At 42.6% G+C, this 22,244-nt stretch overlaps 1 protein-coding gene and 1 long non-coding RNA gene across 10 annotated transcripts in view; both read left to right on the top strand.

Moving 5' to 3' along the window:
• The window catches only part of LOC143694358 (uncharacterized), a 43,637-nt gene extending 24,177 nt beyond the window's left edge, over positions 1–19,460 (top strand). For 4 of the 5 annotated variants that reach the window (XR_013182789.1, XR_013182788.1, XR_013182790.1 and 1 more), the window contains 2 exons: positions 11,041–11,144; positions 14,582–19,460. This is a non-coding gene — a long non-coding RNA (uncharacterized LOC143694358). Of the gene's footprint in view, positions 1–6,019; positions 6,149–11,040; positions 11,145–14,581 lie in introns of those variants that run through there. The other variant, XR_013182786.1, reaches the window with a different exon arrangement.
• A 2,010-nt stretch (positions 19,461–21,470) lies between these two features.
• RGS6 (regulator of G protein signaling 6) overlaps positions 21,471–22,244 on the top strand; it is a 247,239-nt gene continuing 246,465 nt past the window's right edge. The window contains exon 1 of one of the 5 annotated variants that reach the window (XM_077180261.1): positions 21,471–21,816. The gene's annotated coding sequence lies outside the window, so the exon portion shown is untranslated. The remainder of the gene's footprint in view (positions 21,817–22,244) is intronic. The other 4 variants (XM_077180264.1, XM_077180266.1, XM_077180265.1 and 1 more) reach the window with 4 other exon arrangements.

The raw sequence follows: 22,244 nt of genomic DNA, 5'->3' as shown, positions 1-22,244 counted from the left end.
ACAGTTAAAAGCACAATCTATCTGTACTTTGGAATCATGGGGACTTTTCTGTGGAATAAAATGGATATACCAAGTCAGTCCAAATGAGATGAAAACTACTTAAAGAAGAGAGAGGCATAGACATTCCTACTTCTAATTGTGCTATTTTTAATATTTCATCAAAATTAATTCCTTATTCCATCTGAATTAATTTTCCCATCTTTTGTTAATTCTTTATTAAATTGCAGTTAATATATTGGCAACTTCTGAATTTCTAGGTGAAGCTAATAGCTGTGAATCTTGGATTCATAATTGGTTACAATGCACAGAGGCAAAAAACTTAATGGTCTTTCTGAGGAACTGATTAATTTGCTCTCAAGAGTGGATATATAACATTAATTATGTTCTGAAGGGCTTTAGCTATTAAAACCAAGTTAAAAGAAAATACAGGACTGTTTAAATTATCAGTTCTGCGTTTAACAGAGATGGCCAAAATCACTGATGTTCCACACAGCACCAAGCTCACCTTGCATAAGTTGGACATTTAAACAGTTGCTCAGCACATTCCCCATACAAGGGGAATTTGGTCAAAGACACTTACCTACCTTTTTCTCTACAGTTCCAGTTTTGGAGAGATGTTATCTTCAGTATTGTTGTTGTTCAATATTGTGCCTGTTAGAGCAGTTTTTAGGACTATTGTTAAGTATTTATGAGTGCTTGCGTCATGATTTTTGCAAGCCTGGAATAGGACAAGAGAGTAGCCAGACTGTATACCTACACGGATCAGGGACTGTATCAGCATTGCAGGGACTGGGTTTGGAGAGGTGTGGCACTAGGTGTACCTGCTGTGCCTGGGAAGGGCCCAGTTTCACAGGGCCAAGGCACTGTGAGCACAATGAGACCCTGCAGCTCTGACCAGTAGCAAAAGCTGAGAGCAAAGACTTTTCCCTGGAGCAGGGAGGTTTACATCTTTGCACAAATAAAAATTAGTAGTTATCAGCCATAGCAATTGCCTGTACTTGTGTCATCCTTTCTTGAATGGAAATCAAACAAACACACACACTCCTCAAGCCACTTCTCTGGTGCATGCATTTTGAGTAAATTAACAAATTTCTGTTATTTCTTGTTGGGGTTAATGAGCCTTTCATTTGGGCAATGTGGTATATATCAGGACAGTCATCAGCTTGTATTTTCCAGCCCATGCTTCTTCAGCTGAATGCCACAGTGGAATCTCACCTGCTGCTTTGTTGCTGCATTTCATTTGGGCCAATAAGTCTGTTCTCTCCTTGGACCAGAGCTAGATTAAGATGCTCCTTTTTTTATTAGAACATCTTATAATATTCCTGGTTGCCTATGTTTTTATTTCTTGCTCTGTTTTAAAGTGCATTCTTGCACTTCAAGAAGATGGAGATACATTCTGGACGAATGATGTCTGTGAGATAAGAATACAGCCATTTCTCATCCATAGTTTACTATGACAATGTACTGTTGACATATCTTCTTCAGTAAGCAGAAAGCAATTTTAGTTTCTTTCAGTTAAATGTTTTGCAAAATATCAAAGCAGCATTGAATCAGAGCAAGAGTAAGGCTGGTGGCAGACTCTCAGCCTGCCTTCTGGATGGGTGTATGGTTAGACAGATTTTGCAAGCTCTGGTAAGAACTGGAACGTTAGAAAATGATTCTCTGAACTTTTTGGTTCTACTGCTCTCCCTGAGAACCTATTTTTTGATATGTTTTCCAAGACTGATCAGAACAGAATACATGTGTTTTCTAGTTTTTATCTTCTCTAGAAGAGTGGTAAGAAAGACAGACATAATCTCTGATACATGCTATGTTTAATCAATCCCCAAATAAATTCAAGGAAAAGATAACTGGTCTGTCCCAAGAAGTAACAAAGCATGTTAGAAAATGAATTTTTTTTCTAATGGTTTTATATTTACCCTTTTTGGATGGGATTCAGGGGCCCTGAGGGGATAAGAGGAATAGGGTTTTCTTCTCCTCAGCTACTTGAAGTACTAAAGAAATAATCCCACCCATTATGAAAGAAAAGCACAAAAAAAGTTCATTTGAAAATTTATTTCTTCACAAATCTAGCACAGTATGAGACACTGAAGTTTTATTCTAAGATATGCCTCTCTGTGACATTACAAATTAGAATGCTCAACTTACCATATCAAGGAGAGAAAACTTATTTTCCTGTTGATACAGCAAGAAGGGAAATAGTTTCAGAAATAGTTAATGGCAGCTTTTCTGGGAGTAGTTGCATTTATTTGTCCTCAAAATGGTTAGTGGGGAGGATGAAAGTGTGTTTCTGCCATTAACAATGATTTAACCTCCTTCTCTTTAGACACAAGGAGTCTCATGCTGATTTACATTATTCAGGCTACAGAGATTTGGTTCCAGAAGTGGAGGGCTCATACCAACAGCCAAAAACTTGCATGTTGCTTTTTAGCAGGTGGAGCTGCTGATGTTTTCCATTAGGTCAGGCAATGTGTGGAGTTTGCCAGTCTCTGCAAAGTAAGTGCAATTTTGGCCACTGTCCCAGGGCTGTGGCATCTCTGGAGGAGCTGCAGACAGCAAGGAGAGGATGTGGTTCTGCTTCTCCTGGCTTTGAAGTCCCTTTTTCTTGTGGCCCCAGGCTTCTCCTATATCTGATAGAGAAAACTCCCTCTGGGGCTGGGAAGCCAGGGATTGGGAACCAGAAAGAAAATCACATTCTGAAAGATTTTTTTAAAATATTAACTAGCAGAAAACACAGCCACTGCCCCCGGGAGGGCAAAGAATACAGCTGCCACTGGAAAAATACCTCGTCTTCTCCCAGCATGCAGCCCTCAGATCTGGCTACCCATCAAAATATATCCACGAAACATAGAATGCCTTCAAAACAAGTAATAAGAACAATTTGGAGAATGGCAAGATTTCCCTATGAAAATAGATAGAGGAGGTGAAGTCTGTGTATTTCACTGAGAAGATGAGCTACAGTGTATATGGTCTGCAAGATGCCAAATAATAGAGAGGAATTTCCTGTGAGTCCTGTGGAAGCTTCCTGAGTGCAGTAATAGGAGAGGTTGCTGAAACAACAGGGAGGACAGCAAATGAGAAAATAAGAGAGAAGGGGATACTTTTATCTATACCATAAGTAACCTGTCTTCAGGAGGTTTGGGGAGTTCAATCCCAGCAATCACTAACAAAGCTCCAGTTGCTTTCCTTGAGGCATTTAAGTAACTGCATGACCACAACTGATGTTGTGACCAGCAAGATTGTATCATGATACATCCTCTTTGAAAACCCTGAAAATGATTAAACAGTGTGTTGCGTGATTTGAAGACTGCTTAAAAAATTTCCCTTCTTTTGCTATTCAGAGGAAGCCCTGAGTTTGAGAGGCTTCAGATACAAATTCCACTTAATTGTGACAACATATAGGAGGTTTGGGGTTTTGCTAATTATCTATTTCTAGCTTTTTGAGAGTGCTTTAGTGAGCAACTCTCTGCTGACATGAGATGAGGATCAGTTTGGCAGATGCTACCTATGGTCACCCTCACCTTTCTACAAAGGATGACTGATGCTCTACAAGGGAGGATCTTCATCTCTAGCACTTTGCCATCTCGAGATGAATATAAAATATATTACCTTGCTTCTATCATTAAAAGGAGAATATGCTGTTAAGGATTTAGTTTATGCTCTGGAAGGAGAAACGCTTTCGCTTTATCTCTCTATGTTCTGGTCTTACCCATGCTGTATTATTTGTACCCAGAGCTTCAAAAACGTCACAGACTGAGTTACCACAATTGTCATAGGACCTGGATATGGTATCCATCTATCCAGCTTGAGGCAGAAAAAGGCAGCTATGCAAAGTAAATTTGTGCTTGTATGCAAGGGAGACATGGAGAGCCTGTGCAATAACAGGCTGTAAGCAGTAGGAAGGGCAAACTGTGTGTGTTTGTTAAAAAAGTCTTGCTAATAACAGTGCCTACTCCCAGCCAGTCACAGATTCACAACTAGTGGAGTTTACAAATGCTCTAGGTCTGGTCGAGTTAAAGGAGAGCTTGCACCATCCCAATACTGGAATATTCCAGTTTATTGAAACAATTATAAAGAGAGTTCTGGACTGCTGAATGCACTAACTAGAGGGCATTAATAAATAGAGTAAAAGCACTACCTAGAGTGTCCTAATACATATATATATGTGTATATATATATCTCTATATAGTAAATTCTCTAACTAGAGTGTGTTAATATATATAGTAAAAGCACTACCTAGAGGGTCCCAATATATAAAGTAGATTCAATAACTAGAGGGTATTAGTAAGTATAGCAAATGCGCTAATTCCAGGGTACTAATATATACTGTAAATGCACTAACTACAGGAGGTTCATATATACAGGGTCTGTCAAGAGGCCTCAGAATCACAGCTCTGTGCACCAGGATCTCTTTCAACAGCTGTGGAGCAGCAGTTGTTTGGGCCGCTGCAGCAGGTGAACGTACCTCCTGCAGGGCCTTGGTGTGGGCATCCGGACTGCTGGTCAGGTGCTGGAAGAGGTTGGGTGGTTGAGCCACCCGGAAGTCGGAGGGCAAACTGATCTCCTCAGGAAGCCTCTTGTTGCCCGTCACGGAGTGGTTAAGTTGTTTTGTGTCCAGTGAGCAGCGGAGGTACTTCAAGATATCCATCAGTTGCTGCCGGAAATCCTTCCTGTGCCACCGAGTCAGGGGGTAGAGTGTTCAGCAGGTGCATCACCGCGGTCTTCAGGGCATAGCTGGAAAAACCTCCACCCATCAGGATGCTGCTGGAGGAGCTGCAGGAACTTGCAGTGCCAGCTGGAGGGCCTGTCTGGAAATGTGCTGGAAGAATTTTGCCTCTGCCACGGAGTGAGTCTCAAGCCACGTTGCGCTTGGGATGCCTACTTCTGCAGGCTGGCTGCTCACAAAGATATCTGAGTCTCCTTGCTGCACTCCAAAGATCACCTCAGCTGCGAAGATTTCCTGGTCTTTCCTCAGGAGAAATTTACAGGAGCGGCTGCAGGGCTGAAACACTAAACGCCAGTGGGAAGACTGAGGCAAAAGCGTCCAGGCTTTTCTCATGAATCGATAGAACCAGTGGACGGTTTTCTTCACATCTAGATAGGAGCCAGTGCAGAGGGTGTGCAGGAGGCTGGGGTCCTGTTTCTTTCTCAGCTCCTCCTCGGGGTGGTGGAGGAAACACAGCATGTCCTCTCCCAGCCTCTCCCTCGTGCAGGTGCACAGCAGCTCCACACGGACACAGAACTTCCTCTGGACCATCCCTGCAGTGTCCAGCTCCAGGTGGAAGGCATGTCCTGGAGGGGGACTCAGGGGTACAAGCATGCGGTACACAACATCTTGTGCACGGGAACTCCAGCCTTCAAAGGCGATGCCCACTCCGATGGCTTGTTGTGGCACCGGGTAGAAGCTGTTGGACAAGCCTTGTCCAAAGATGCCTATGAGTTTGTCCATCAGGTCCTTAATCACGGAGCAGCCTTTGTCCAGATCCAGAACAGGCAACTCTATGTGCACCTCTGAAAGGCTTCCAAGGTTCCTCTTGACGCTGTGGTGGTCGTCGTCTTCATTTGCATCTCCTTTGTCCTCTCCGTTTCCGGCAGCAATGACTTCCTCCACTTCCTCGTCGTTGTTTACTTCTTCCTTTATATAATCATAGCTTTCTTTTGCTTCACGTCCAAGACTGTTCTCTGCCTTTGCATCAACGTTACGGCCTTCTTCCTTTCCATTCTTATTCTCCTCTTCCACATTTGCATCGTTGCTTTCTATGTCTTCCTTTGCCGCTATGTTGTGTCCTTCTTCTTCTTCTTCTTCCTCCACCAAGTTGCTGCTGGGCCTCTCCTTGTGACCACTGTTGTCTGGATCACATCTAATTTTCTTGAGTCCAAAGCGCAGTGCCAAGAGAAGGAGGAGGATTCCAGTCAGAGCCAAGAACTGCCACATGAGCGGAGCTCCTGAGGCCCCACAGCTCTGCTCCAGCTTCATCTGCTCTAGCTCCAGAATGAGCTGAGTCATCTGCTGCTTCAGATACTCAGCACGCTGCTGCATGCGCTCCAGCGCAGCCTCATCCAGCCCATCCCCGGCCTGCTGCGGGTACTGGAGGAGGCCTTGCGCAAGCAAGAAAAGGAGCTTAATGGCCAGCATGGCCTTAAGGAGGTGAGCAGGGGTTGAGTGGGGATGGGAGGGAGGTACTGATAGGGGAAGTGGGGACAGGAGCCCCAGGGATCTAATGGCAGGAAAGCGGCCCCAGGCAGCTGGCAGGCTGCGAGGCCTGTGCTGCTGCCCCTGCCGCGGCACCGTGCCCTGCCAAAGACACTCCCACGAGGGACCAGCCTCTGGATGCACGGTGAGAAGCGGCTGCCTGGGGTACTTGCGTTTCTGCCGTGGGCCTTATTCCACGTTCAGCACAGCCTCCTGCGTGCGTGCACGCTCGCCGCTCGCTGAGGCTGTACTGGGGCTGCGCTCCCTGCTGCTTGGGTTGATAGCTGCCCCCATTGTGACACCGGTGCTGTGATGTCACAGGTGCCACAGGGCATCCCAGCCAGGGCAGCCCCGCCCTCCATCTCGACCTCAGCTCTAGGACTCCTAATGGCCCAGGGCAACCAAAGGCCTGATACGTGGGAAGAGCAGTTGCCGGGGTGGTGAGGGGACCCCCCCAGGGGTTCCCTTGACAAAAGAGGCAGAAGCCCTCCCCCCAACCCTTTTCAATCTGAAATTGGGTGACATGACCCAGGAATGCTTTGTTCCTGAAAATCTCCTGCTATGAGATGAAACCGGTCCCCTTGGTGCTGACCTGTGTACTTGGCGGGCTGCTCTTGGGACCTAAGTGTTACCCCTGGGTGTGTAGTGCTGAATATCCTGGTGGTGACATGGGGCTTCCAGCATAGTGCTGAATATGCTGGTGGTGACATTCCTGCTGTGCTGCTGTGAGAGGACCTTGACTCCATGGAGGTATTTCCCAGGGGTGATGGGCAGGTGTGGGGGATGATATCCAGTGGGCAACTCCCGCTGCCGACAGAACAGTGTTCTTCATGTCCGACAAGTTCATTTCTGCTGTGCCAAACCCCAGAGAGGGTCTGGGATGAGCAGGATCTTCTCTGTCTCCCAGGGACACAAGGAGGCACAGCAGCAGTGCCTCTTGCTTGGTCCCTGACCAGCCAGAGCTGCCAGGGAGTTTCAGAGCCCATGTGAAGTGGCCGGCAAGGCCTGAGAGTGCAAGGGGAGCACAGGGTGAAAATCATCTTGGTAGCCACCGTGGTCTTCAGTGGCTGCTGCACCAGGGAGATCATTAAGAGGACGAGTCTTGCTGCCCACAGATTTTCCATTCCTTGCTGAGTCCCACATCTTCCCCTCTTTTGTTTTGTACTATCAGGTCAGATGAATGCCATTAAATTCCAGTAGTGTCTGCACAGTGTATCTGTATCCATAGCGGTCTAAAACTCAAGTACTACCTAATTTAGCAGGCATTTTCTGTTCAGTTCATTTCCTGCTTCCTGACCACTTTTGACTTGGATGTTCTGGGACAATATGTCTTTTACTTACCATGTCTTCATTGCCCATATGGTGTTTCTCATGTTTCTATGTTGCCTTACCACTGTGTCTTTAGATCCTGCATTGCAGAGTAGGAATGAATGATAAAGTTGAGGGTTTAGCCAGTTTCATATCCTATCAATGCTATCATGTTTATGAGCTCCTGCTGCACAGCAAACTAACTTGGAGATATTTCCTGTATGTCAAACAGGTGCTGTGGCATCTCTCATTAAAGAATCTCCAACTGCTAACTTCTGAGGTGTTTTCCTGGTGACACTGGGTCTAAGATGGGGTGGGGTCTGATGTGACTCAGTTTTAAGTACTTGGCTTTTCCTGGATCTGGTCACTTTCTCAGGTCCTCTGATTTCCCCAATCCCAGATTACAATGTCACTGTTGGTGCACTTCTTCTAAGTGCTGCTGACATCCTGACAACTCCATTTCTTGAGGCACCAGCAGAGCCCTAAGAGCAGGACATAGAATAGAATAGAATAAAAGCTCATTGCTGTTGCTGCTGCAAGACATTCCTATGTGTGGATCCCCAGACCACGCAGATCTTGTCCAGGATTGTCTGCTCCATGTGCTGTACAGGACCATTCATCTGTTGTGCACAGCACTAAGGAGTGACAAATTTCCCAAACTGCCCCAGGGCAGGATCATGGACATTTCAGAGAGCCTTATTTACAGCATCAGAGAAGAAAGCCTGCCAGAGCATAATTTCTGCTGCAGCACTCTCTGCCCACAATTCCCGACAAAGTGATGCACAAACACTCTCGTACACAGCATTTGTTCTAGCACTATAGAACAAATATAGTGAGGGAAGCTCCCAGAGGGAGCAACAGCAACTCCCTGAGGGAATGGACTCTCCCAAATATGGAGGGCATTCACTGTCTAGGTGGTAATATGAATCTTGACTTCCAGGCTCCTTGCCATGGCCTCTTCACAATTTTTCTTTATAAGTGAGCATTGCAGACAGAATACAGTAGTTTGGGGGGTGGGGGGAATAGGAACTATGAATTTTTTGTTTAAGAACGGTATATGCTGTAAGATGTATTTACTGCATTTTTGTTTATGAACTGTATTTCTGTAAGATGTATTTACTGCATACTGTATTTATTTACTCTATATTTATGAACCATTCTTCATGCATGAACTGTGTATTCTGAATTAGAATATGAATTTTGCAAACCTAGCCCCAAATCTATGTTTAGGAATGTTGTTACAATTTCTGAACTGTAAAGAAAATCAATGTGTAAGCTTTTCTAGAGCCAGAATTGAGACACATGCTATTTTCTTGCCCCGTCAGCAGCAGAATTAGCAGTTTTCCTGCAAGCATGATGCATATCTTCCCATTTCTTTTCAGAGAAATGCATCATTCCATGCTAAGTTTATGAAAGAAATAACTTACAGGGCATGGGTGCTATGGCTGTGGCAAATATGAGAATATGACAGTCAGTTAAAAAACTGAGCACTTCACACAGCAAACAACAGAAGTGTTCAGGGGATCACTTTTTATCTCAACTTTCCCACATTTATTAAGGTGTCTGATGAACTGAAAGCAAAGGGTGGTGCTGTGCCACCCTCCTGTCTGAAGGTCTGTCCAAAGTCCTGACATGATGTACAGGAGTGTCAGAAATGGGAGACCATGTTTTTATACAGATATGGAGGGTCAGAGCCAACCCTTTGTGATGGGGAGTGGGGGTGGGAGGGCACATGAACAGGGTAAATCTGAGAGAGGAGGTGTATCATGGCAATAGAGAATGAATGAATGAATGAATGAATGAATGAATGAATGAATGAATGAATGAATGAATGTTGTCATTCAGATGTAGCTTCAGTTAAGAGACTTAGTTAATGAAGACAGAACTACCTGCTTTTGAAAAATAAAAGACAGGAAAAAATTTTGGTGAACAGCATTGCATTTGCTTCCCAAGGAAAGATAGAATGAGAAATAGGAATCCAGATGGAACACAAAATTAATTGTGGTCTTTATTTCTGGAGAGTTTTAATTGCAATACACAGCAGCCTACATGCAACGTCCCAGATCTGTGAAAGTACAGGTTTAAGTAAAAATGCTAATTTCTTACAAAAGAGACATTGCAATTTTCTTTTTAAGAATAAAATTGTGCAAAGCAGAAGATACTGATAGCATACATACATATATATTTCCAGAATCTGTAGTACCTGTTAAAACTAAGGCAGAAGCACTGAAGGAAGAAGAGACTGAGTAAAGCCTGTGATACTGCAGGGAGTTTTCCTGAAGGAGTGGTGGTTACATGTATGGCAACAACCAGACGTCATACCACTTCTCAAAAGAATATTTTACTCTCCATTCTTTTTCACTGGCTCTGGATGTTTTTCAGCATTAGCTGTAGAAGTGTTCTCTGCATAAGTTTGTGGGATAGAGAATGGGTGGTTTAAGACTACAGAATATTCCCATGGCCTCTATATGCCCCCCATGGTATTTTTCTCTGTCTAAGGCTGTTTAAAACCTTAATCTGCCTTGGACAAAAAAGCTTTCAGTGTGAAGATGCATCTAGATGCTATATTAAAACCAGTTAATTTCCAACTATTTGAAACTCACTGATAAAGCAGGCTGCTAAAATATTGCCAAAATTTTCTTCTTAAACTGCAGTAGCTAAGACTTCAAGATCTGCATAGGATATTTTTAAATGTTGGTCTTATACAGGGTTGAGACACTACAGTGATGAAAAAACAACTTTAAGATAATCAGGTGAACGCTAGGTAGATATCTCCCTAGAGTGAATTACATTTTAACCATGAAAGGATGGCCTAAGGCAGCAAATGAATGGGTCAGGAAGATGGAAACTGAAATTTTATTAGTCTCTCTCAATTGTGTTTTCATCTTTCATGGGTTTTTTTTGTTGTTTGTTTGGTTGGTTTTTTTTTTGTGGTTATCAATTTTTTATTTTTGGAAGCTCCTTCTACAGTACAGTGATTGTAACTAGCAATGCAGTGTACAGACACTGAAAACTGTCCTCTTCAGGGTCAGTCACAGAGAAAAATAATTTGATATTACTGGCAGACTAAGCCTGCAGCCAATGTTGTGTGCAAAAAGTACCTCTGAAGCTGGTCCTAATTTTTCCTAGTATAGTACTACATAGTTGATGTATATCATGCATTAAACTGCTGGTCTCATAACCCTATTTTAATGGTGACTGCAAAGCTAGAAACCTTGGATTTCTTGAGATCTCCTATTTGGCATCTATGCATGTTGCAATATTGGGATATTTTTGCATTTTTCTTCATATTTTTTGCAATTTTATTTTAAAAATATGTAACAGGATAGATAATTAAAGGTCAAAAAACAAGATTTAGTCCTCCAAGAACTAGGTGTGCATGGTTCAACCCAGTGTTTTAATGCTTGGTATCTTCTTAGGTTTAGGAAACAATGCTGAAGGGTAATGTTTTGTGCAAAATTTCATTGAGAGTTCAGAATGCTTTGCAGGCACAAGTGCCTGAGTTTTTTGTTCAATCATCTGAATTTCTTCTCTCCCAGCTCCCACCCTTTAACAGCTGGTCTGACCTGGTTGTCCAGATCTCACCAAAAGAAGGAAAATATGGTGTCCACCCCAGAGGGCATAAAATCTGGATCTAAAATAGGTGAGTTACTTTTCCCCAGGTGACTACAGAGGAAGTATGGGAAATTGTGTTACAGGAGGACCTAACTTTATGCCTATCTGAGATCATGAGGTGAATCAGTCTCTTCATGTATAAGAGAAGTCCTATAGCTGAGTCTGTGCACCATCACCATCATATAACACAGTTCTTCAAGGTTGAGCTGGAGAACGAGCAGAGTATTTTTACCTTTGTTTGAAATTAATTTCTGATAATGTGAATTCCTGTGAAATTGACTGGAAGATTAATGTACAAAAAGACTTGTTTGGTCTAGCAAAGACCAAACAAGTACCTCTGTTTTCAAAAGAGGCATTGCCAGAGAAGACAGCGTAGAACCAAGTCATGGAGCATAGGTTTTTTAACTGTAGATTAAAAATGAGAGCTGCTGAAAATAATTTTTAAAATATGACTTAAAACACATGGGCATGGGTTTATGCATGGAAGCTAGAGGGGGTAGGAAGGAGATAAATATGTAGATTGAAGGCAAACATAGATTTTTGAGTTGCATCTAAATGAGCTAAAACCTAGTAGCCTGTTTAAAATGCAGTCTTGGTCCCCTGTTCCAGCTGCAGCCATCTTCATTTGTTACCTTTGGATCTGCCAGCCAAATGGACCTGTCCTGTAGCTATGTGGCCACTAGGTCATCTGATGGAAGTGCAGGGAATGTGTGTGGCCAGGCCTTGGGTGAAAAGGACATTTTGGTAGCAGATGCCTGTGTTAGATAAGGTGTACACTGAGCTTGTGCTCCTCACCTTGGTGGACTGGTGAGTTGGACTGATTGTTGGAGGCTACATCCATGGCTGTAGTACTGGGTAAACACACAGCTGCTTGTAGCTGTGGACAGGATGGTAAAATTTCATCTTCACTGAGAGTTTTCAGGATTACACAGCACAATAAAAGCATGAGACCTATTAAAGAACAGAAGCTTGGCTGTCATTTCAAGGTGACAAGTGACTTCCCAGCTAGGCTGTATCTCCAAATGTTGTTGCTAGACTTTTGATTAATGGTACTGTACTTGTACTATGCAGTTTGGAAACTCAACGTATCAGACATGCAAAAGCAATAAAGACTTAGCCTGCTCAAGAGGTAGAGACAATAGAAGTACTTCTGGGTTTTCCTGATCATTCAAAAAACTGAATAGTTGAGCATCTAGGAGAAGAGATATTTTATGTTCTGAAAGGGTGAGGAGGATCAGCTGATTATAACAGGGGGAATAGAGCTGGTTTTTTAGCTTATGTTGGTAAATTGTAGCTCACAACCACATGAACTGATCTGTGAGCTTTTTCTAAATATGTTCTACCTGTCATGAAGGGTATTATTCGTTTGGACATGTGATTTAAAGGAGCAAAACTTAGCATAAGATCTCTAAGTCTCTGCAAAGACAAATATTTAAGTCAAAGCAAGATGGCTCAATGGCTAAATGGAGTAGCAAGAACTTTCTTTCTCCATCTTTCAATACTTACACTTTCCCATATGATATTGCCATCAGCTGCTGATGGCTGTGGGGAAATATGAAAAAGGCTTTTGGGAGGGAGGTCAATAAGAGACAAAGACAGGCAGTATCGGAGTTAGATACTGGGTTATTAGTATGCTGATACTGTTAGATACTGAGTTATTATTATTGTTAGATACAGAGTTATTAGTGTTCTGTGAATACTAATAAAAGTGCACCTCAGGATATTTCCCACGATTATGTATTTGAATGAAACATGAAATCTCTTTACCTCTGCTCAATCTCCTTCAAAGCTGGAGTTCTGTTAATATTTTAATAAAAGAATTTCCTGGGAAAAATATAAAAATAAAAAAAGAAGACTGAGTTTTAAACAACAATTTTGCAGAAGGCAAATTGTGAACTTGTAAATATTTGTACTGAAAATATGTGCTGAGTTGCATTAGCAGACCATGCTCAAACAGCAGTTACAGATACTTCATTGTCAAAACATAAGGATGAGTTCCATGAAGCTCCAGAGAGGATTGCTATAGGTCTCGTAGTACTCATTAATGGGTTGGATGATGACACAAAAAGAATCATTATTAAATTTGCAGATAATTTCAAGCAGCAAGAGACTACAAGTATTGTTGAGGGGATGATTAAAATACAGTGATCTTGATAAATTGCAGGCATGATCTGAAAAGTGTGGGTAGAATTCAGGATGAATAAGAGCTACATTTAGACAGGAGCAAGAAACTGCAGAAACACAGGACAACAAGGAACTCTTCTCAAAGAAATTCTGTCGGAAAATATTTATCAGGCTTCCTAGAACACAAATTGAACAGAATGAAATAATGCTGAGCTAGTGCAAAACAGGAGAATGCTGCCCTGGGCTGTCTTTGCAGGTGCAGACTGCTCTGCTGAAAAAATGGGTAAAAGACTTTAAAATGTGAAATTCTGCTCCTAAGAGAACAGTAGTAATCTGCTTTCTACATTTAAAATGGAGGACAAGAAATAAAGGGCTCCTGTTTTAACACAAGATTCATCTTCAATATCAGGATGAAACCTTGTACAGATAATATTTCACTAAATAGTAGAATAAATATGGCATCTCCAGCCCTGGATGTCTGTAATAACTTGTAAATTTAGGTATAGTTGAGCCTACCCTGAGCAGTGAGCCAGACTCAGTGATTTTTAGTCCCCTCCTAAGCTACAAATTTACAAGAAGCAGACCCCCACCTTCTACTGAATAATTTACACATTTAGTTAAAATTAACTATACTATTCTGAATGTGCATCACTGCAATCAGCTTCTGAGGAATTTAGCCTTCAGTCTCTAAGAATGTAAGCAGGAACAAGTTGAAAATTTTAGAATTTGTAACTTGTCAAAATTTGGGCAGATTTTCATAAGATAGCATATCCTTGTCACCAAGGCCCATCTCCCTGGTACATTTTTAACAATAGTCTCAAAACATGGGCATATTCAGTTATAAAAATATATTTAACATGGGCAAAAGCCTTTTTTCATCAAATCTCCTTGCAACTGGTTAAGCTGATTTTGCTGTAACATTAAGAATAAAATTAAAAAAAATCCAGACTTTTGCTGATTCATATAGTGAAACGTTGTGGCCCAAGTGGTTGCAGATGGAAGATTCTCAACCATGCCTGCCACAGGTACTTATTTGAAAGAAGATTTGAAGCTTCACTGTTTCATTATCATTAGTAAGGCACTTTGAGATCCTGACACGATGTGTATTACATCTTTTAAAGCTTTGTGGAGTTGTTAACAGCAATGAAGATTTAAAGCAGTTTCTTGGATAATTAAGGAAAAAAATAATTAAACTCATGGTTTTTTAAAATAAGTCCTATGCATGATTTTGAATTATGCATTGTGCAAGTGTTTTGTTCTCACATTCTAGTTTAACAGAGCAAACCAGTTTGAAATGTGTTTGAATTTAATTGGGCTGTATTAATCTCTTTACTGTCATAGTTTAACAGGCTGAGCATTGAAGTAAAGACTGCATTTCAAGCAGAGAGCTGCTGATGAAGTTGTTCTGGCTGGAGAGGGGGAAGATGAGACCGGAATTGAGCCCTGGGATCCATCTCGTATTTCACACTGCTGAGATCTGCAAAACTGGCATCTGGGTTCCTGGCTTTGTAGAGAAGGGAGATTCACAAACCTAGGAAAGGATGACAGCTCTCCAGTGAGACAAACCCTCTTATGTTCTTCTGCCCAGCAGAGAGAAAGATTCTTCTTGTCACAGATATGAGCATCTGAGGTTATGCTCCAGCTTTGAATCTCTGAGACTTTTCCCACTGTCCCTACTGTGAGCCTAGAAAAACCAGGTTTCCTTGGCTGTTATCTGTTTTTTGAGCCCTTCTTCCACCCATTCATTTTAGTGAATGCTGTACAGCTGACCCCAACTGAGTCAGATCTCTTCCCTGTGCTGTACCTTCTCAGCAGTAGACAAGCTAGGACAATAATTGAAAATTATTATAAATATAATAAAGAAATGTTAATTGTCACTTGAATTTGAAGATGAGTTTAAAGACTTTTCTCATGCAAAATGTAGAAATATTTGACTGGTCAGGTTTAACTGACGTTAATAGGAAAACAAATAAAAATAAACAAAATTAAGTAAGTGAATATTTGCCAAAAGCATGTCAAATGTTGAACTTTCCTGTCAAAACCAGAACATGCAGTGTGATGTTTAGTTACATAAATTAGCCAAAGAGGGAGAAGTGGTACCATCTGATTTAGATAAATCATCAATACCCTGCACATTTTTTGTAACTATTAGAGAAAAAATTTTATATATAAAAATGTCTGTGTACATAAAGTGAACATATAAACATAGATAGATAGATACAGAAACACCGAGACATGTGTTTCAATACTTGAACTGTGTTGGTGGGTACTATAAATCATCCAAGTACAGAAAAGAAACATGGTTCATGGTGATGTTTGCAGTTTCTTCCATATGGGAAACGCTTTTTCAAAACCACGAGATAATATAGTTTCTGCTGTGAAAAATGCATAGTTTAAGAAGACACAGATAAATGCTGGTGAGAGAGAGATATCACATACAAACAATATGATCAGTATGTGCCTTTCCTATAGGCACATACTGCATCTTTCTGAATTTAAGGGTTTTTTTAAACATATTTCATGCCTTCCTCCACACTTCAGGTTCCTCATTCCCACTGCGCAGCAGTTCCCATCACTTCTTATGTAATTAATCAGTCATAAAAAGTATTTCAAACAGAAAAAAAAAGTCCAAAGGAAATTTCTGCAATATCACAGAAGAAAAAAGTCAAGAATGTTATGATGTACTCTAAGTACTACTTCTGCAGCTTTTCCAGACCAGCGAGTAAAGACCAGCTGGAGAAAACCTGAATTCTATGGGAATTCACACATTTCTGCCACTTAGTGCCATGAGTTTTCATAATGTTTGGCTACCTGACATGGCAGAAGTTGAGGCTCTGCCATGTTCAGGAAAACTTTACAAGTTCAGATGGAGTGCAGGCAGAAGGCTGTTCTTGACTAAAGGACAGAAAAGAATAAACATTGATAGATACAAAAACCTGATCTTCTGACGAGCTAAAAGATGTGGAGAGATCTTAGCAATTTAGAGATGTTATAGAAGAATCTAAAATCCCCTCCACAGTCCTCTCTAACACAGAAAAGTATGAGACCATGCTAATTTCTGCACTCACCAGTGCTCTGACTTGCTCAGATATGAGATTGCCAAGGCAGAAGAGAAACACATGTCTCTGCTATGTTTGAGCAAGAACCTGGATATTGAGGGAATGGAGCCTCTCCTCTTTGGATTAGTTGTATTGCTTTTTGTCCATTTTGGGCTTCCAGGTAAAACAATGTGAAGCAAAGCTTCTTAGACAAATGTCTTTTCAATACTTTCAGCAAACAGGGTCTTCCAGACTTTCCTAGGTGGATTTACTGTGAATTTTACTTTCCTACATTGTTATTTATTGATAAAAATGAACAGAAGAGCTGCTACTAGTGCTCTTCTGATGTCTTTAGCTTTATTTTAAAAAATTCTCTATACTTTTGGTAATGTGATTTTCCTATGTGGGGTTCAAGTTCTTCCATGCTTAAAATTCACCACCATGGCTTTTCCCCCCAGTGATAACAAATCACCAAGAAATTTGTTTTAAGTCACTCAAAATTTAAAAAGCATTAGAGCTGGCACAAACTTCACATTTGCAAAGGCAACTGAAATCCCTTTGCACAAAGGGAGGAATTAAGTGAAGCTCAACAAGGCCAGTACACATTGCCTCTGAACGGTTCCTATTAAGTTGTCTTTGTTCTTTTAGCTTGCATGATCCTTGTAGGTGTAGAAGTATACATTGTGCTTGATACTGTTTAGGTCATGGCTCTGAAACTGCCAGTATACATTACTTGCATTATTCAGTCTGACATATTCAATTTCTGTGAAACACATTAACATGGATAAATGGAAACCTCTGTGGGCTGGGATCCCCACAGGGAAATTCTCCCTGTAGAGAAAGCACTCACACTTGTATAAACCTGGCAGATGTGGCATCATCTCCTACACTGTGTTCCCTTCCTTAAAGGGTATGCAGGAGGGACTCAACTACAGCAAGGCTCCTCAAAGGATAAAATTTCCTGCAATCTCTGAGATGGAGGTGGAAGGAAGAGATGTCTTTCAGAAGACTTAGTGTGTTTTGGTGCTGCATGGCTGAAGTATCATTTTTCTAATTGCTCCCTTTTTCTGCTGAATCCATATGGAACACAGCACACACAATAGAGATTTAGGGGTTTTTAAAGCAGACTTCTGTAAAGACAGCCTAGGAATCACAGAGGGGTACTATGAAACAGTATCTGAGAGCATTGAATGTAGAACACAGTGAAAAAGGGAGCAAGCATCACTTGACCTGTTGTTTATTGGTCACAATAACAGGATGCACAATAACTTTTTTCTTCTGGTAGGTGAAGTAAGGTAAATAAAATTAATGGCCCGCCATGACTTGCTCCTGCTGAAAGCTGGCATGAGTCTGTACTGCCTGTAAATGTCCAAATTTGGTAGTCAAGCTAGCCACCAATTTCATACAGTTAATTTAATGTTTACAAAACAAATGATCTTTTTTGTAAAAAGGTTGAGGAATTCAAGAGTGTCTCTGCAGTCTGATACTCAGAAATGTAACATGAAATAAGCTAAGGGCTTTGAGCTGAAATTAAAAAAAAAACTGTAAAAGATGTGCTAAAACCTCTTTAAAAGTACAAAGAAACTGTAACATAACGACTGCCTGAAACAAAATAGGAGAGAAGAATTAATCCACCCGGCAAGGCCTTATTTAGTTTGCTTTAACAAAATCTGTAAAGCCTATTGGTCTGCTCTTCTAATGATGTAGGCTAAGACACAGGAGATAAGAAAAGCCAAGACACTGAAAGCGGTTGTAAAACTAGGTCACTGTTAAATTAAACATTTTATGAAAAATAGAACCTGCCTTGAACAACTCTGAAAACCTCTTTGCTTTTTTCATGCCCTCTGCCAGAGAGAGACACTTACTCCTCTTTATTGCCTTCATGAGAAAAAAGCACTGCTTTAGTGGTGTTTCAGCACTCACCTCGAGCCAGCAGCTCCATTTTTTCTTGTAATTAACAGCTACTGAATATTTATGAAGTAAGTGCTATGGGGTAACACTTACTCATTCGATCAACAATGCTGTTGGTTTGCAAACTGAAAGGAAAACATTGGCCCTACCTCAGAGCACTGGAACCACTGCAGCTGCAGCAGCTTCTGCCTTTCTGAGCTTTTCAAGCACCAGGAGAGGAGGATGCTACTGGCAAAAAGTTAGCGATATCTACTCCTCCTTTTTTCAGATGATCACAGGGGAACATGCTGTGCTGTGACTCTTTGCCATGTAAAGAATCTGCTGGAATACCCTGGAGACTCCCACTGTTGAGCTGTGAGTAAGAGTTAGCAGAAGCCCTGTGAGCATGTGTTACTCTAGTGTCAGCCACGATATGCAGGGGTTCAAAGTTGTGCATTCTGAAGCTGATAAAAGGACCTCTTTACAGCAATGAGGATAATACGGCTTTGGGACAGCATTACTGGGCATGAGGGAAGTTTTCCACCACTGCAGTCTTCAATAGAAGATATAATATTTTATAAAATGTGTGGTTTTGTCATTGAAATCAGTGGCTGGGATAAAGAAAAGCTGAACAAATATTTTCAATAGGAAATGTTAGTGAAAATGAAAATTCTAGCTCGGGTTCTTCAGTTTTAATGATGTATCATTAAGAACAGGTGGTGTTCCATGCTTGGTGTGGACCATGGTGGTTTCTTCTGGCTTTCAGATCACATCATATAATACAGAGGAAAGGGAACAATAAAACTCTGCACTCCTGGTCAGAAAAATGCATGACAGTCCCTCCCCACACATTCTTCTCCAGTGCTTACTAAGCATAGCAGTATTTCAGATGCAAGGTCTTTTTCTGCAAACATTGCTGTATGTGTGTAGTTCTCCATCAACTTGAGATGTCCCACTGATCTAAACGGAACTGTTTGTGCATCTCTAATCATACTCATCAAACTGCTGGACTCTCCCGCTGGGAAAGAGGCTAAACTGAGAAACGGTTGCTGTGATAAACCAAGTCTGACTACATTGTTTTCAGCATAAGGATCAATGGAAATACAAAGCTGGCTCAGTTTTATCAGGTTTTAATTATGTATCATTTATTTTAGTAGTTAGTGCATGAGAGTAAAAAATGTTGCTGTGCCATTTTGCTTCATACCATTTATTACTTCAAGGGACCAAAGAATCATTGTTACCTGAGAGAAGTCAATTTGCCTTTCCTTTTATTTGTACTTTTTGGTTACAATTTCTTCTGCTGAGCATGATTAAAATAAGCATAGATGTCACTTTTGCTTTAATGTTCCCATTCAGCTTCCTTTCTCAACATCATGGGCTGCTGGAGTATGGTAATACTAGGCTGCATATGCTTCCAGAAAATATATTGGTAATTTCTTTGAATTATAATGTTAATACACATGTGAAATATTTTCTATCTGTCTTTACTTTGAAAACAGCCTTTCTATAGAACTTGCCTTTTAGTCTGATATATTCAAGCACTTAGATTTGTTGGCTACTGCATGCACACTCCTTTGAGGGAGCTGTGAGAACAAAGACTGTGTAGAGTAGTCTTGAAACAGTTTTTCCTGAACAGACCTCATATAAGACACTGAAATACTTCCCCATTGATATTACATGTAGTCATACCCCAGCATAACTCAATATAACTAGTGATTTAAAATGCTTTGCTGAGAAAATCTCTAAAAAATTTAATCTTTATTTCATAGGTTGCCATTCTCTCTTTCCTCCCTTTGTCAGACAGCTTTGTGTGGCAAATAATATATAATATGCTTTGTTTAATCCAAAGGGAATGAAAATTAGTTTAAATTCAAACTTGATATAAAGGGTAATATTTTTTAGATTAATTTTATTTCAAAAAAGTATCCCAAAAATATGCTGTGATGTTTGAGAGGTACATTTTCTTTGAACAAAACAACCAAGATCAAAATATTTTAACCTGCCACAGAAGCTTTTAAATGCCCACAGCTGAAATCTGAAACAAATCAAATGAATCAACACCCTGTAAAGTCTAGTAAGGGTCAATGAGCTTGTGTAAGGCATAACTGCAGAATTTTGCCACTAAGATGCAATTTTGAGTGTGACAGTGAAATAAATGTATAGTCTGTGTTGATGAAGGACCTTTTTGAAGAAGCGTGTAAACTCTGCAAGGTAGAAACTGGCGTTTGCAAGACTAAGGAAGGAGTAGCCAGTAACGGTAAAGATGGACATATGGATCCAGTAAAAATGGAAGGGATCCACAGCTGAACCAGAAATATTTTTTTCTTTTTAATTTAATATTTGAGTTACTGCAGCAGTTTAGTGTACCAGATATCACCCGAAATTGTGCTGGGCAGACTACAGCATAAAATAAGAGGACATCCCTGCACATGATAATTTCTGGTGTCAGAGGGCTTATGAAATATAAACCTGGCTTTGGTAAGATCCAGGATATTAGGAAATTGAGGGAACAGAGACACCACACAAGGGCTTTTAAGGCAGGCTACACGGGTGGGTAAAGGAGCCTTTCCTCTGTGCAGCTGACAGCCTCATCGTGAAGAGTTTCAACAGCAATAATGAGTCTGATGCGTGGGAACCAGACCTTGGAAATTCACAAACTTTGGCACGGAGATGGGCGTGGCTACCTCCTGTCAATGGTCTGCCCTAGCGCATCCCAGCACAGGGCTCTCAGACCTGAGAGTCAGCTTGGGGTAAGGTGGGCTTAACTTGCCAAATGGTGAAAAAGGAATAAAAATCTCATCTATTAGAAAAATCGGTGGATAGTAGCATAAGAAGTATGCGAGCTATATTGCCCACGAAGTTAATCTGTGGAAATTTATCCTAATCAACAGCAATGTCTTGCCTATGGGACAGGTCTGTGTAAAAGGGCTGGATCTCCAAGCTGTTTTGTTGGAGTTATGGTGCCTGTTAAGATCGATGGTGGTGTGCAGAGCTCGGGTGTTATTTAGGGAATCCTGGCTGTTGGAGGAAAGTGACCAAAAGATGAGGCTTTCCCAGTTTCAGATGGAGGACTTCAGCCACTTTAATTGCGCGACTCAACACATAAACAAGATTGTAAGAGAGATACAAGGCTTGCCTTCGGCTCCATGCCTTTCTTCAGGGCTGCGCCGAGTGCCCCAGCAGCGGCCGGGGTGGCGGGACACGGGAGCTGAAGTTCCCCCACGCCACCGCCAAAGGGCGGCCGGCTCGGCACCGGGGAAAGAGGCGCCGGGGCCGGGTGAGGGCGGCGCGCCCTGGCCGCCCGCAGCGGGCGCTGCGGCGGCGGGGCCGGGGCTGGGGCCGATCCCGCCCCCGCCCGCCCGGCGCGGGCTTGGTGGAGGGTCGGGGGCGGCAGCGAGGGCCGGGCCGGGCCGGGCGGGGCGCGGTGTGCTCGCGGCGCTCTGGTCGCGGCAGATTGGCCCCGGCCGCCGTCCTCGCCGCAGCAGGAGGGGCGCTGAGGAGAACGGGAGGTTTTTGGAAGAGGCGCACGGAGGAGCCCCGGGCTGACCGCCGGCCCCGCCCGCAGGCTCACGCCATGCTGCGGGCGCTTCCCCGTCTCTGAGGAGAGGCGAAGGGGCGTCAGGGGACGGCGGCGACGCGATTGCTAAGGTAATGGAAGTGGGCTGCTCTCTCTCTCGTCTTTTCCCTGCTTATCCGCATCTATGTGGCGAGTGGTTGTCACTCGGCTGTGCCCTGGCAGCGGGATTCCCGAGCCCCCGGGGTGGGAGTTCGCTCCCGGTCGGTACTAGCGGACAGGTGCAAGGTGTGTGTTCTGCGTGTGTGGTACGTGTGTGTCTGTGGTGCCCGGCCGGGGGGAGGCCGTGCCCTGCCCGGGCCGTGCGGACCCCGAGAGCACCGCGGCTGCGGTTCGCCCTCCCGCGGGGTCCGCAGGAAGGGGCCCGGCCTCGGGCCCCGGCGCAGGCGGTGCTGTCCGGGCGGTGCGGGTGCCCACGCCCCGCGGGGCGCTGCTCTGGGGGCGCGGTGTCCCGGCAGGTATGAGGGCAGCGCACGGAGAGCCGGAGCTCGGTGGGGACGCA

Source organism: Agelaius phoeniceus, chromosome 6 (genome assembly GCF_051311805.1).
Source record: "Agelaius phoeniceus isolate bAgePho1 chromosome 6, bAgePho1.hap1, whole genome shotgun sequence".
Lineage (NCBI taxonomy): Eukaryota > Metazoa > Chordata > Aves > Passeriformes > Icteridae > Agelaius > Agelaius phoeniceus.
This window is presented reverse-complemented; position numbering and strand designations above follow the sequence as displayed.